This window comes from Apodemus sylvaticus, chromosome 1, assembly GCF_947179515.1.
Source record: "Apodemus sylvaticus chromosome 1, mApoSyl1.1, whole genome shotgun sequence".
Taxonomy (NCBI): domain Eukaryota; kingdom Metazoa; phylum Chordata; class Mammalia; order Rodentia; family Muridae; genus Apodemus; species Apodemus sylvaticus.
The window spans coordinates 181909298-181923399 of record NC_067472.1 but is presented as its reverse complement, the minus strand read 5'-3'; the positions used below and the strand labels follow the sequence as shown (position 1 = coordinate 181923399).

Here is a 14102-nt window from a genome sequence, read left to right as displayed (position 1 = left end):
CAGCTGCTCAGGAAAAAATGAGTGCAGAAGTTCAAAACTAAACGGCGAAGAGGCAGGAAACTCCTTTGCAAAGTGTATGTGACCGTGAAGATGGTTCTGTAGCTACAGGGTCTACAGATCTGGTGTGGTCTCTGACTGAGATAGGTAGAGGCCGGTGAGTTCCAAAATACATGGGGTGTGACATCTCACCTAAGAATTAGTTCTATTAACGGAGAGCTAAAGATAACGGTCTAGGGAGAGAAAGCCTGGAATAAACATTCCGGGGGATTTGGATGAAGTCTGGCTCTACAGATAGCAAAAGTCGCCAGGTTATTAATAATATCTGCTCCTAATTTTCTGGGTAGAAAACAGAGGCAACACCCACCCCTGTGTTTGCAACATTCCTGCTTTCTCCAGTGTTGTCTGTGGAGACGTGAGTGGCATGTGCCCTCCACACAGTACTGGGCTTTACTGTAGTCCTTCTCAGGCTGCTTAAAGAGCTTCATGCATGACACACGTCACTAGACACGGGAGCAGCCTGAGAGTAGTTAGGCACACACAGAATCAAGAAGTTAAGAGGAACTGCAGAAGACAGTGATGGGGGAAAACAGAAGGACTGTTTTCCCAACTACTCAAGAAGTTGAAACAGAAAGATCAAAAGTACAAGATCAGCCTATGGTTATAGAGTAATTTCAAGATAAGCTTCAGCAATTTGATGAGATCCTGTCTTGAAATAAAAGATGGGGGCCTGGGAGTATGGTAGAAGAGTAGACTCCCTAAGTGAGGGGCTGGGGGCGTGGCTCAGTGGTAGAGCCCTGCCTAGAATCCCTCAGGGAGGGGCTGGAGGTGTGGCTCGGGGATGAGAATTTGTCCAATATGTGCAAGGACCTACTTTTAACCCCCAGACTGCCTCCCCAAAAAGTACTAATATAGCAGGGCACAACCAAGGTGGAGAAACTACAAATCAACTGCAAAGAGCTAGATTTGATCCCTGACCAGAACTATGGTTGAAAGGGAGAACCTATCTGGGCTTGGTGGCGCACCACACCCAACCAGGGACTTTAACAACCAGGAACTCTTCAGGAGGGGTGGACCTCATATGCCCCTCTCCATCTATTCTAGATTCTTTTTTTTTTTTCTTTTTGGTTTTTTCAAGACAGAGTTTCTCTGTGTAGCCCTGGCTGTCCTGGAACTCACTCTGTAGACCAGGCTGCCCTTGAACTCAGAAATTCTCTGAGTCCCTGCCTCCCAAGTGCTGGGATTAAAGGCCTCTAATCCCTCCAGTACCCGTCTATTCTAGATTCTAGTTACATTTTTTTGAAACAGTGCTTGCTGTGTAGCCCTGGCTGGCCTGGAACTTGCTGTGTAAACCAGGATTGCCCCTAATTCACAGACATCAGCCTTCCTCTCCCTCCCTAGTGCCAGAACTAATACTATTTTCCATCCATTTTTTGGCTGAATCCATAGATTCCAAGGTGGAGCATATAAAAGACCAACTCTTCTTTTCCCGTTTCTTCTGCTAAGTACAGCGAAACCCTTGGACTTTGTTAAGAAGCACAGGAAGGCTCAGAAGAGCAGAGAGATAGCTCAAGCTGAGTCGAAACCCTGAATTGTCGAGGTTTGGTCTGCTGCTGTGTGTTGTGATGCTAAAGTCTGTCCTTGAAGATCTAGGGCCTACGGGTGAATCCTTGCATTTACAAGCTTTCGTCGAGCAAACGTTGTTCCTCAATTTAAAACTACTGGTTAAATAAAAAATGGTTACAGTGAATTACTGGAGGGATTAGAGGTCAGTGAGCAGAGTGGAAGGTGAAGAAGGAGAGGAGAGATATAGGCTTATGGTTTTTAAAACCTACTTTTAATAAGGGGTTTTAACTGCTTTAACCTCCCTTCTAGCCAACCACTCACCAGAGGAAGTGGGAAAAAGAAGTTAATAGGGTAAAGAAAGGAGGATGTGGACCTGTATAGAAATAATTGGGGTTTTTGTTTTTGTTTTTTGTTTTTTGTTTTGTTGTTGTTGTCATTGTTGTTGTTTTTGAGCAAATCCAATCCGCATTGTCAGGATATCAGGAGTTTACTTCACTTGAAGCAGCAGCAGCAGCTTGAGCCACTTGCAAACACCATTCACGAATCGGCAATGGCAGATGGGTCACGAAGGCTGCCAGTTGGCCTGAGTCCATGGAAGCAGCAAGAAGCTGCCAGAACACCACTGCAAGTTCTTTGGTGCTTTTTTCTCTCTCTGAAGTCATAACAATGATCAGCAAAAAGTAGCAAGGTGAACCAATACCATACAGTGTCATCAGAAGACCAGCATCAGCCAAGCCCAATGGCGACCAGCAAAGAATGGTAAGGCAAACCAATACCACACTGTCCATTGGGTTGTCCTTATATCCCTTCCAAACATCACGTGTTCTCTCAAGTGTCCACTCTAGCGAAATGTCACAAGCCCCTTTTCTGGGCTGCTTCCAGAAAAGCACCACATGTCTCTCTGCTTAAGACTGTAGACCTTCACCCCTGCCAGGCCATTACAAAGCGTCAAGAGTCCTCTCCATGCTCATCCCAAGGGGCTGCAGAGAAGCTCAGAGCTCTGTCCCCTCAGCACAGTATGGACCACCAGCCTCCAGAAGGCAATCAGCTGTTCCTGTCCTCCTCAGGATGTCAGAGGAGGCCTAAAGGAGACTCAAAACTTTCATCCCTACTCAGAGGTAATGCTGGTTTCCATTTCTCAGTGACACTGGTGGCCATAGGGGAGCAGCCATGAGACACATTTCTCCTTCCAAGGCTGGATGTTCTAAGCAGGTACCTAATAGCATCCTGAGCTCTCCCTGTGCCCAGCAATCACATGAGGGAGGGCTGCATGAAGACTCTGAACTTACAGCCCTGTGGAAGTGTTAAGCCAGTATCTGTAAATTATCTTTCTTTGGAGCAGCAGGAGGTGACTGCTGAATCCTAATGCAGGTCGTAAGATCTCAGGCGTTCATAATGCTAAAAATACACTAAGGACAAGTCAGCAGAGGAGAGATGATTTACAGATACTAGCTTCAAGTATGACACTGATGTTAGAATTATCTGACAGAGATTTCCAAGATGACTTTACAAAAGCACTTCAAGGAGAATCACGCACTCACGGGGCTGAGGCGGGAAGGCGGCTGTCTCATTCACTTTTCATGGTGGTGATGAAACCCCATGACCAGAAGCAACTCTGGAAGTTTCGTTTGGCTTGAGGTTCCAGAGGGAGAGGCCTTGTGATGGGGGAGACCGGAGCGGAAAGTGGAGGAATTTCATCTTCAACCAGAGAGAATAACCTGGGAGTGGGGTGGGCAAGGCTGTGAAGGCTCAAAGCCCAAGCCCGTTGACCTGCTCCCTCCAGCAAGCTTGCATTGCTTACAGGTTCAGTGACCTTTCTAACCAGTGCCTCAAGCCGGAGACCAGGGGACCAGATACCCAAGCCTGAAAGCATGTGAAGAAATAATGGTAGTGGATTTTATTTTATATCTTTTTAAAGATTTTTATTTGTTGTATATATAGACATACCAGAAGAGGCATCGGATACCATCACAGATGGCTGTGAGCCACCATGTAGTTGCTGGGAATTGAACTCAGGACCTCTGGAAGAGCAGTCAGTGTGCTTAACCACTGAGCCATCTCTCCAGGCCCGGCAGCGGATTTTATTAATTTGACAGCATTCCCACAGCATCCAGCTGCAGATTCAGGAAGCCAGAGGAAGGAAGGTAAACTCTCTCCACCATCATTCCCAAACACACAGTCAAGCTCCTAAAAGTAGCTCTGCATTTAAGAAAGCTGGGGTTTGTGGATGGGGAGGGATGGGAGTGGGGTTGGGGGATGGGACGTGGGGGCACTGTCTGAATGTGGCATATACCTACACGGACACATACACACATAAATAAAAATAATAAATAGAAATCTTAAAAAGACCGCTCATGGCATGAGGGTGCTCATCCATTACCCTAGCACTAGTACAGCCAGGCTACATATGAAAACATTGTCTGCACATACATACATACATTGAACATTAAGAGCTCAGTGTAAACCCGGTGTGGTAGCTCATAGCTAATAAACCAGCATTTGGGAAGCTGAAGGCAACAGGCTTTCTGTGAGTTCAAGGGTTAATTACACATGGTGGTGCCGGCCTGATACTCCAGGGCTCAAGCAGGAAGATCACAAATTCCAAACTGGTCTATCTCAGAGATGAAAGCGAGAAAGTCAAGATGGGCGTGGTGGTGGTGGTGGTGGTGGTGGTGGCGCACACCTTTGATCCCAGCGCTCTGGGAGGCAGAGGCAGGTGGATTTCTGAGTTTGAGGCCAGCCTGGTCTACAGAGTGAGTTCCAGGACAGCTAGGGCTACACAGAGAAACCCTGTCTCAAAAAATGTGGATTTGTACCCAGTCCTTATTGAAACTTGTTTGCTATCCCTGGGAGGTAGGCTCTTTTCAGAAGGGATTGGGTGGGGGGAGAGGGTGGGGAGGGGCAGAGGGGAGGGGAGTGGGAACTGAGATGAGTGGAGTGAGGAGAAAATGGAGTAGGGATGTAATATAATGTGTGAGAGAAGAGGAGGAAGAGGAGGAGGAAGAAGAAGGGGAGGAGGAGGAGGAGGAGGAGGAAAAGTTTCATTCAGGATGAGGGCTCAAGTTAGTCTGTGTGTCACGTACAAGTCCTGCATTCCATCCCCACTTCTGCTAACAAAACCAGAAAGAAAGCAACACTCAATTTTAAAACTCCCACCTGGCCACAATGGCACATACCATTAATGCCACAGGGCAGAGGCAGAATCTCTGGCTAGCCTGGTGTACATAGCCAATTCTAGGCCATCCAGGGCTACACAGTTACATGAAGAGATATTTTACCAAAGAGGATTTACAGGTAGAAAATAACGATGTGTGCTGAAATCTCAGCACTCTGATGGTGGGACAGAATTTACAAGTCATTCTCAACCTCCTAGCTAGTTCAAGGTCAGCCTGGGCTGGTGAGACCAGAGAGTGAGGCAGGGAGAGGGAAACGAAAGGCCTTCCACATCACTTAGCCTTTAGGGAAAGACAAGAGATATTGCCATGACACACCTATTAAAACCACCAAAGCAAAAAGGCATAACCGTATGAAAAGCTTTGGTGCCTGTGCCAAAGTGGAATGATTGATATATTGCTAGAGTAGATGTAAAAAAAAAAAAAAAAAAAAATTACTTGCTGGATGGCGGTGAACGCCTGTAATCCCAGCACTTGGGAGGCAGAAGCAGGCAGATTTCTGAGTTTGAGGCCAGCCTGGTCTACAGAGTGAGTTTCAGGACAGCCAGGGCTACATAGAGAAACCCTGTCTCACAAAAAAAAAAAAAAAAACAAAACAAAAAACAAAACAAAAAAAATTACTTCAAAACTGTTGCTCAAAGATTAAGCATTGAATCTGTCTGCAGCTCCACCCCAAGCCAGCTAGATCCATGTGGGAACTGAAAATACGCTCACCCAGAACCCTCAGCACTGCTCGGGGAAGCATTTTTTCCCCCTGAGACAGGGTTTCTCTGTGTAGCCCTGGCTGTCCTGGACCTCACTCTGTGGACCAGGTTGGTCTTGAACTCAGAAATCTACCTGCCTCTGCCTCCCAACGGCTGGGATTAAAGGCATGTGCCACCACCGCCCAGCTCAGGGAAACATTATTAATAAAGGATAATAATTAATAATCATCAACCAACACGCCCATCCAGTAAGTCTGAAGGAACAAAACACAGTGAATCCAGAGCGCGGACTGTTCCTTGACAGCTGTAGTGGGAGTGGAGCCCTGGTTATCAAAACGATGTGAAGGAACCTGGACCGTGTTCTCAGGAAGACACCAACCACCTGATGATGCCACAGAGTCAGTGCCACAGATGCGAAAAGCCCAAAAAGGGGTGTTGAGGAAGAATGCAGATTCGGTGGTTAGCCGGTGAGCGGTGTGGAGGTGCTGACAGGAAATGGGCAGCAAATGCTCATGAGACAGGGTTGGCCCGGGTGAGCAAGTGTTTCTAAACCTGGAGGTGGTGATAGTTTCACAACTCCATTTATATCCTTATTTAAACCACTGAACTGGGGCTAGAGAGAAGGTTAAGAACACTGGCCTCTCTTGCAGCACCCTAGCACCCATGTGGTCTCTCACAACTCTAGCCTTCACAGGTCTAACACCTCTTCTGACCTCCAAGGGCAGCGGATGTGCATGCGGCGGACAGATGCACACACAGACAAGGCAACACACACAGTGAATTTAAATCACCGCCAATGTCTACTTTTTAAATGGATGTGATTGATGTACGGTTGGAGAGCCATTAAGTCAACCCAGTCAGAAAATGGGCAATGACTTGTGACTTTTTACTGTGGAGGACGGACAGTGGAGGAGGGACTCACAATGGCATATGAGCGCCAGGAAGGACATTCAGTACCGTTAGGCACTGAGTAAATCCAAACCAGGACTGTAATACGCTGTCAGAAGAATTCAAATAAAAACACCTTGACCAGTTAGACTGGGCTTGGAGGCACAATTTGCAATTCCAGCACTTGGGAGACAGTGGCAAGAGGGTCAAAGATTATGAGTTCTAGGCCAGCTACATGCAAGACATTGTCTCACAATAATAATGATAATGATAATGATAATAATAATGAAGAAGAAAGAGAAGAAGAGGTGGAGGAGGAGAAGCAAAGAAGAGGAAGAAGTAGAGGAGGAGGAAGAAGAAGGAGGAAGAAGAAGAGAAGAAATAATACATAGTCTTTTCTATCCAAGGTTGGCTTTAAACTTGCTATATAGGGAAGGATGGTCTTGAACTTCTGGTCCCTCTGTCTCCACCTTCCAAGAGCTGGGGTTACAGGCATGAAGTCTTGGATGGTGAGGACGATGACCATGATCACAATGCCACCGTTGCTGTCAACGATGATGATGGTGATGTGATGCTGATGATGACGTTGACAGCAATATCAGATGCTGTTGAGGATGTAAGAGCCTGATCATACGCTACAGATGGGATTGTAAACTGACACAGCCACCCCCAGATAATGGTTCACTAGTTTCTTCAAAGATTGAGCAAACTGTACCTGTCCTTGACATACCCATTATATCCTAGGCCTTCTGTCCTCAACAAATATGACAATATGTCTGTGTACAAAACCCTGTGCGAATTACTCACTGCTAGTCTCTTCGTGACAGCCAAGCACTGGGGAACACGAGCTCACCCTTCGATGGGTGGGTAGCTAAACAAACTGAGCTGCATCCGTAGCGTGGTGACCAGCTGGCCCTTAATACCTGTGATAACTGAGCCAGGATCCTCTTCAGGAAGCAAAGTCTAAGGATGTTCAAGCTGGTTATAAAACACTGCCTGTAACTTACATGCAGCCTCTATTGTATTTATTTTCATTCCTTTTACTTTATTTTATTGTGGGTCTAGGAGTCAACCCCAGAGACTTGCACGTGCTTGGCAAGTGCTTGACCATTGAGCTATACCACCCTGTCTGCTTTTACCTCCTCTCTGGTTGCTTATAATTTCGATCAGGCTGTAAATGCTAGGAAAATAGTTATTATACCATATTGTTAGGGAGTGACAACACAGAGTATTGTTCTTGTTTGTTTGTTTTTCTGTTGTTTTTGTTTTGTTTTGAGATAGCGTCTCCTTATGTACAGTCAAGTTGCCCTGAAACTCACAATCCCCCTGCCTCAGCCTCTTAAGCACTGTGATTGCAGGTGTGCACCACCATTCCCAACTTGTTGAAGCACTTTTGATCTGCAGTTTGTTGAATCTGTGGCTGCAGACTTTGCAGATACTGAGGTCATTCTAGGAAGCAATGAAAGCTGTATGTGGTGGTGTAGACTTTGCTCATAGCATCTGAGAAGCAGAGGTAAGGCGCCTCTGGGAGTCTGAGGTCAGCCTGGTCTACACAGCGAGTTCCAGCTAGCCCAGGCTTACACAGTGAGACCCTGTCTCAAAAAAAATGCTTGGGTGCAGTGTTTGGGGTGGGAGGGGGGTTGTCTCTGTGAGTTCAAGGCCAGTCTGGTCTACTTGGTGAGTTCTAGGACAACCAGAGATTCATAGTGAGACCCTGTCTCAAACAAAAATGAAAAAAAAAACATAAACACAACCACCATATCAAACATATAGCAATAAAAAAAAAAGAATTTAAGCCAGGCATGGTGACACACACCTCTAATCCCAGCACTCTGGGAGGCAGAGGCAAAGGGCTCTCTGAGTTCAAGGTCAGCCTGGTCTACAGAGTGAGTTCTAGGACAGCCAGGGCTACACAGAGAAACCCTGTCTCAAAAACCAAACCAAACAAAAACAACAAATATGTTAAAATATTTTAATTGTATGTATATGAATGTTCTGCCTACATATATGCATGTGTGCCGTGTGCATGCAGTACCTTCAGAGACCAGAAGATGATATTGAATTCCTTGGAACTCACAGATAGTTGTGAGCCGTAGTGCGGTGCTGGGAAATGAATCCAGGTCCACTGTAAGAGGAGACAAGTCCTCCCAGCAAGCCCTCAGACCATGTCCAAAGAAGAGTTAAAAAGCAAGGGCACACATGGAGCAGGCACAATGGTAGAGGGCACCGGAAGTTGGAGAGAGATGGCGTGGCCAATACACAACACATAAGTGTATGAGATTTGTAAAAACTGAAACCTTTTTTAAAATGAGGCACTGTGAGAATGAGAAATCCTGGTGATTCTGAAGTTCCTTTTCAGAATGAAAGTAAGACTCAAAGGCTCACAGTGTTCCCACGGTGGCAGAATGATGGAGATGCTGGTGAGATGGCCGTTGCCAGGGCGTCAGGACAGGGTGAGATGGCCATTGTCAGGGCATCAGCACAGGGTGAGATGGCCATTGCCAGGGTGTTAGGACAGGGGAGAAGGAGGGTTATACTATAAGGTGTTAGCACAAGGGAGTGGGGTCTTAGTGGTCACAGAGGGACTCCATATCTTAACTGTGTGTGACTATCACACACATCTAAAGTTGTAAAATAAGACACTGGAGCTGCACACACACTTTCCCACCATGAGGTCCCTGCTGAGGACATTGTACTGTAATTATGTAAATTGGGTGACTGGCACACAGACCTTTATGCTCTATCTTTGCAGCTTCCTGTGTCTACAATTACTTAAAAATAGAAAGCTAAGAAAAATAAAGTAAAACTAGGTCTGGTGGTACAGGTGCTGAGGTAGGAGATTCACAAATTCAAGGACCACTTGAGCAACAAAGTAAGTTCAAAGCTATCCTGAGTAATTTAGTGAGACTGTTACAAAATTAAAAGTGAGGCTTGGATGTAGCTCAGCAGTAGAATGCTTGCCTAGAATCCCCTGGTGAGGGGTTGGGGGTGTGGCTCAGTGGTAGAGTCCCTGCCCAGAATACCCCAGTGAGGGGCTAGGGGCGTGGCTCAGTGGTAGAGCCCCTGCCTAGAATCCCCTAGTGAGGGGCTAGGGGCGTGGCTCAGTGGTAGAGCCCCTGCCTAGAATCCCCTAGTGAGGGGCTAGGGGCGTGGCTCAGTGGTAGAGCCCCTGCCTAGAATCCCCTAGTGAGGGGCTGGGGGCGTGGCTCAGTGGTAGAGCCCCTGCCTAGAATCCCCCAGTGAGGGGCTGGGGACTTGGCTCAGTGGTAGAACACTTTTATAGCATGCAAGGAGCTCTAGGAGATCCCAACTAAGAGAGAGAGAGTTGAAGAGGAATGAGAATAATAAAAAAAGTATTAAAAAATTAATAAAACATTGATTTTAGATTTGGGCTCCAGACCAGACATTCAAATTACAACAGACTTAGATGGAGGACTTTCTTGGACTTGAATCCATCTCGGTTTCCGGAGGGAAGTCTTCTGGTTTCCCACGATGCTGATACTGCTCACTGTCTTGTCACAGGAGGAAATTGGACTACAGGTCATGGATGTTTCAGGGTAGCTAAAGGCTTCTGGAGAAGTCCAGGCAGGACTCTTGTATATCATTCTTTTTCCTTCCAATGAGATAAATGACCCCCCCTTTGGGGGGGTGGGGGGACGGGTTTCGAGACAGGGTTTCTCAGTGTAGCCCTGGCTGCCCTGGAACTCACTCTGTAGACCAGGCTGGCCTCGAACTCAGAAATCCGCCTGCCTCTGCCTCCCAAGTGCTGGGATTAAAGGTGTGTGCCACCACCGCCCGGCAAATGATCTCCACTTAAGGTAACCTGACTGTCACATCCTCACCAGGGAAACAGTGGATGCAGGAAAAGGAGAGAGTTCAGGGCGGGCACCCCATACCCGGTTGTGAACCCCAGGCTCCTGGACCAGGACTGTGATACATGAACGATGTCTGTGCCCCTCCCCAGGGCTTACAAGATCATAATGCTTCACAACATACACCACAGAGCTCAGCGTGTGGCAAACAGACCTGGGGTTGGATTCCACATCTCCATCTGCCAGCCGTGACATCCCTGCCTCTGGTCTAAGGGCAGTGATGATGTCGGTGTGATCACTTTTAAGGGCATGTTGTGTGGTCACCCTTTCCAAATCACAAGCGCAAGAAATGCTTCCCGTGTGCCTGTGGCACAAATTGTACGGGCGCTCTGCAAAAGGCAGCTGATGTTGCTACAGATACTCTTCGCTTGCTCCACAGTGGCCTGTGACTTCCTGGTGAGAGACCCCCAACTCAAGGTTTTTAGACCTCTAAACAACTAGCCTAACACAGAGTAACTTGTTTTCTGCTTTCAGCTTGAGAAAGATAGCCCACCTGGTTCTAGTTCCAATGTTTAACTATACAATGCCCCAAGGACGTTTGCTCCAGATAATCTCTAGCCTTCCTTCCTCTTTCTGTACTTCCCCATTCCGTGCATGTTTTGTCCTCCACCCCTTGCCTTGTGAATTGTGGCCTCCAACCCTTGTCTTGGGATTTTTCCCCTTTAAATACCCCTGACTTCAGTTGCACGGGGTCCTCAGTCCTCTACCCCTGCGTGGGGTATGGCTGTGGAACCCAGAATTCTGGAAATAAAGAAATTCTCATGCTATTGCATCGAGACCGTTTCTCGCGAGTGATTTGGGTGTTGCCTTCCGGGTTGTAGGGTGCTAGGGCACCCTCGGTTTTTTGGGGTCTTATACTGGGAGCTGTTATGTCCCCCACAGACTCAGTCTCCAGTTGGTGGTGCTATTTTGAAAGGTCATGCGTGGAACTTTCAAGAGATGGAGTCTGACTGGCAGAAGCGAAGGGATCCTAGGTGTGGACCTTGAAGGTGTACACAGCTGAGCCCTGGTCTCACTCCCTACTTCCTGGTCCTCCAGGATATGAAGAGACTCTGGTAGTGCCATACCTCTTCCCACCATGATGGGCAGGAATGTCTATGAAACCATGAGCTGAAGTGATCCTTTTCTCCCCTGAGCTGTTTTTGTGGGATGTTTGGTCGCATTGGTAGACCACACCTCTGACTACTGAGTTGGACAGGAGGACCCTGGGGAAAACCATAAAATATGGTTTTCCATTCACTCTGTATGAAGATAGCTCAGAAAGGTTGGCCCTCGCGGTGGTGAGGGGACCCCTGCCTGCCATCCTGCTGTCCTGCCTGTGAGGTAAGCAGGTGAGTGAGTCTGAGAAAGCGAGGTAGGTGGGGAAGAAGGGACGTGGTACTTCTGGGCTGTGAGTCCCCAACTCGCTCCATTGCTGTCAGAGCCCAGCCCTGCTTAGCCAGCCCAGCCTCAGGAAAGTTCTGGATGTAGCCTGCAGCCTTTTTAACGGTGAGGAATGGGACTCAAGCTGCCTCGGAGCACAACAAGCAAGGCTCTGGCCGGCCTGGCCCTTCTCTCCCTTTCCCTCTGCCTTACTGAAAACCTGTTAGATCACATTCTAGCTACATTCTAGCTCATCCCTTATTTGGCCACTCCCTCCTCCTGAGGCTGACCACCCCGCTCCAGGTATCAAAGTCCAGTATCAAAAGCCCTCTTTGGCCTCCTTAATCAACGCACCCAGTTAAAATTAAACACCCTATCCTAACGCAGCGCAGCGTTGCCCCTTCCCTTTTTATAAACGGCCATTGCCTACCAGCCCAGTCTGTCTCCTCTATATCCAGAAGCAGGCTTTTGCAAACATCCTGTCTCCCTCTCTCTGTTCCCATCCTCCTCCTCCATCCTCCTCTGTCTCCTGTCTTTGTCTCTTACTCCCTCCCTGCCTTTGTGCCTCTGGGACAAATACATCTCCTTTGTGCTGAGAATGTGGTCCATGTCTTTGCCTTTCAAGTCCTTTCAAGGAAAATGGATGGGCCTGCTGGGGGTGGGGGTGGGGGTGTATCTAGGGATGGGGCAGGTCAGGGTTGAATTATATCACCCCAGGCAGAAGTGACTCAGGAGATAGAATTCAGACCAGACTGCTGCTCAGGCCACAGTGCCTGCAGGCCCTCCTCTTACACAGATGCGGAGATCCACCGAGACACTGAGACGCTGCAGCTAACAGAGTTCCAGGTGTTGGGATCTCTCACCGGAAACACGCATTCATATCTAAGGGGGCATGCTGGACACACATCCTGCTCCCCACACCTTCCCTGCCTGTGGCTGGAGGGTTGTGCTCTAAAAACTCCTTCCTTAGAAAACTATAAGGTGCCGGGTGGTGGTGGCACATGCCTGTAATCCCAGCACTCTGGGAGGCAGAGGCAGGCGGATTTCTGAGTTTGAGGCCAGCCTGGTCTACAGAGTGAGTTCCAGGACAGCCAGGGCTACACAGAGAAACCCTGTCTCAAAAAAAACAAATCCAAAAAAAAAAAAAAAAAAAGAAGAAAGAAAAAGAAAACTATAAGGTACCCAGCTCCCCATGTGGGTCTGATTCCTCTCATCAGAGGCTGTACTATGATGTCTATCTCTGATTCAGGAGCCTCAACTCAGAGCCCATGACACTGTAGTCTGTCTGTCTGTCTGCTCACAGCATTAAAATGACCCATGTGTGTGTGTGTGTGTATGTGTGTGTGTGTGTGTGTGTGTGTTCCCAAGACAGGCTTTCTCTGTATAGCCCTGGCTGTCCTGGAACTCACTCTGTAGACCAGGCTGGCCTCGAACTCAGAAATCCTCCTGCCTCTGCCTCCCAAGTGCTGAGATTAAAGGTGTGCGCCACCACCGTTGGGCAAAATGACCCTTCTAATAAACCTCTTACCCACAGCAATCCATCTCAGTGTCTGTCTTGAACCCTGTGCCCAGGAATGTTCAGGAAGTCGGTGGGACCCAGGGAATAGAGAAGCGGGAGTCAGAGCCGTGGCTTGGTGATGGCGGTCCTGCATATAACATATGCAGCCCACCCCTCCAGTCCCTGAGACCAGGAGACCCTGCTAGCCCTCCTCTAGCCAGCCCCACCTCAGCCCTGGTTCTCTATGGTGGTAAGTCATTGTACCCACTGCTGCTTACTTGGTATTTCTCAAGTGAAGGGCACCATCAACCTTCCTGTTCCCAGACCCAGATGTGGTCAGAGGAAACCACTCTAAGAATTCCCCATCCTTTTTTTTTTTTTTTTGGCATCTGAGGAAGTAGCAGGGGCCATTTTGGATTCCTGTCTTCTCTTGGGCTTTCTTGAGTCCCATGGAGGTCCTGACCCCCACTGTCCCCTTTCTCCATCAGTGACCATGAACCCTGAAGGTTTGTTCACAGCCTTTAATCCCTGTGGTCCCGTCTGGAAATGACCTGAACTATTTCCACTTATTCTGTTCTTTTAAACCAGCTCACTCAAGGGACCAGAGGGATGGCACAGCAGCTGAGAGCACGTACTGCCTTTGCAGGGCATCTGAGTTCCCATTACCCAGCTCGGGTGGCTCACAACTCCTGCAACTCCAGTTCCAGGAGAGTTGGCCTCCTCCTCTGGCTGCCGTGGGTGCACATACAGACAAGCAGGGAAACACACAGACACATACAAATAAACCTTGTAAAATTCAACTTGATATTGCATTGCATTGTATTGTATTGCACTGCATTCTAGCATCATGTTGCTATATAGCCCGGGGTTGACCTTGAACTCGGGTCCTCCTGCCTCAGTCCCCTAAGTACTTATACCACCACTCCCAATTTCCTTGATTTTTTTCTTTTAGTTGTTTGTTTTTTCTTTTTCTTTTCTTTTCTTTTTTTTTGGTTCTAACTTTTATTTCTCTTTGTTTATTTTATTTGATGTGTATGAGTGT

General features: G+C 47.8%; 1 long non-coding RNA gene across 3 annotated transcripts; it reads left to right on the top strand.

The window, feature by feature from the left end:
- The first annotated feature begins 8227 nt into the window (after window positions 1-8227).
- LOC127671338 (uncharacterized) lies at window positions 8228-13853 on the top strand. Of its 3 annotated transcripts, XR_007974716.1 has the most exons (4): window positions 8239-8781; window positions 11083-11531; window positions 13135-13310; window positions 13649-13853. It is a non-coding gene; the product is annotated as an uncharacterized LOC127671338 (long non-coding RNA). The 3 variants fall into 3 exon arrangements; XR_007974718.1 differs by lacking the exons at window positions 11083-11531; window positions 13135-13310; window positions 13649-13853 and adding exons at window positions 9081-9200; window positions 9714-10978 and having other exon boundaries at window positions 8233-8781; XR_007974717.1 differs by lacking the exons at window positions 11083-11531; window positions 13135-13310; window positions 13649-13853 and adding an exon at window positions 9714-10978 and having other exon boundaries at window positions 8228-8781.
- The last annotated feature ends 249 nt before the right edge of the window (window positions 13854-14102 follow it).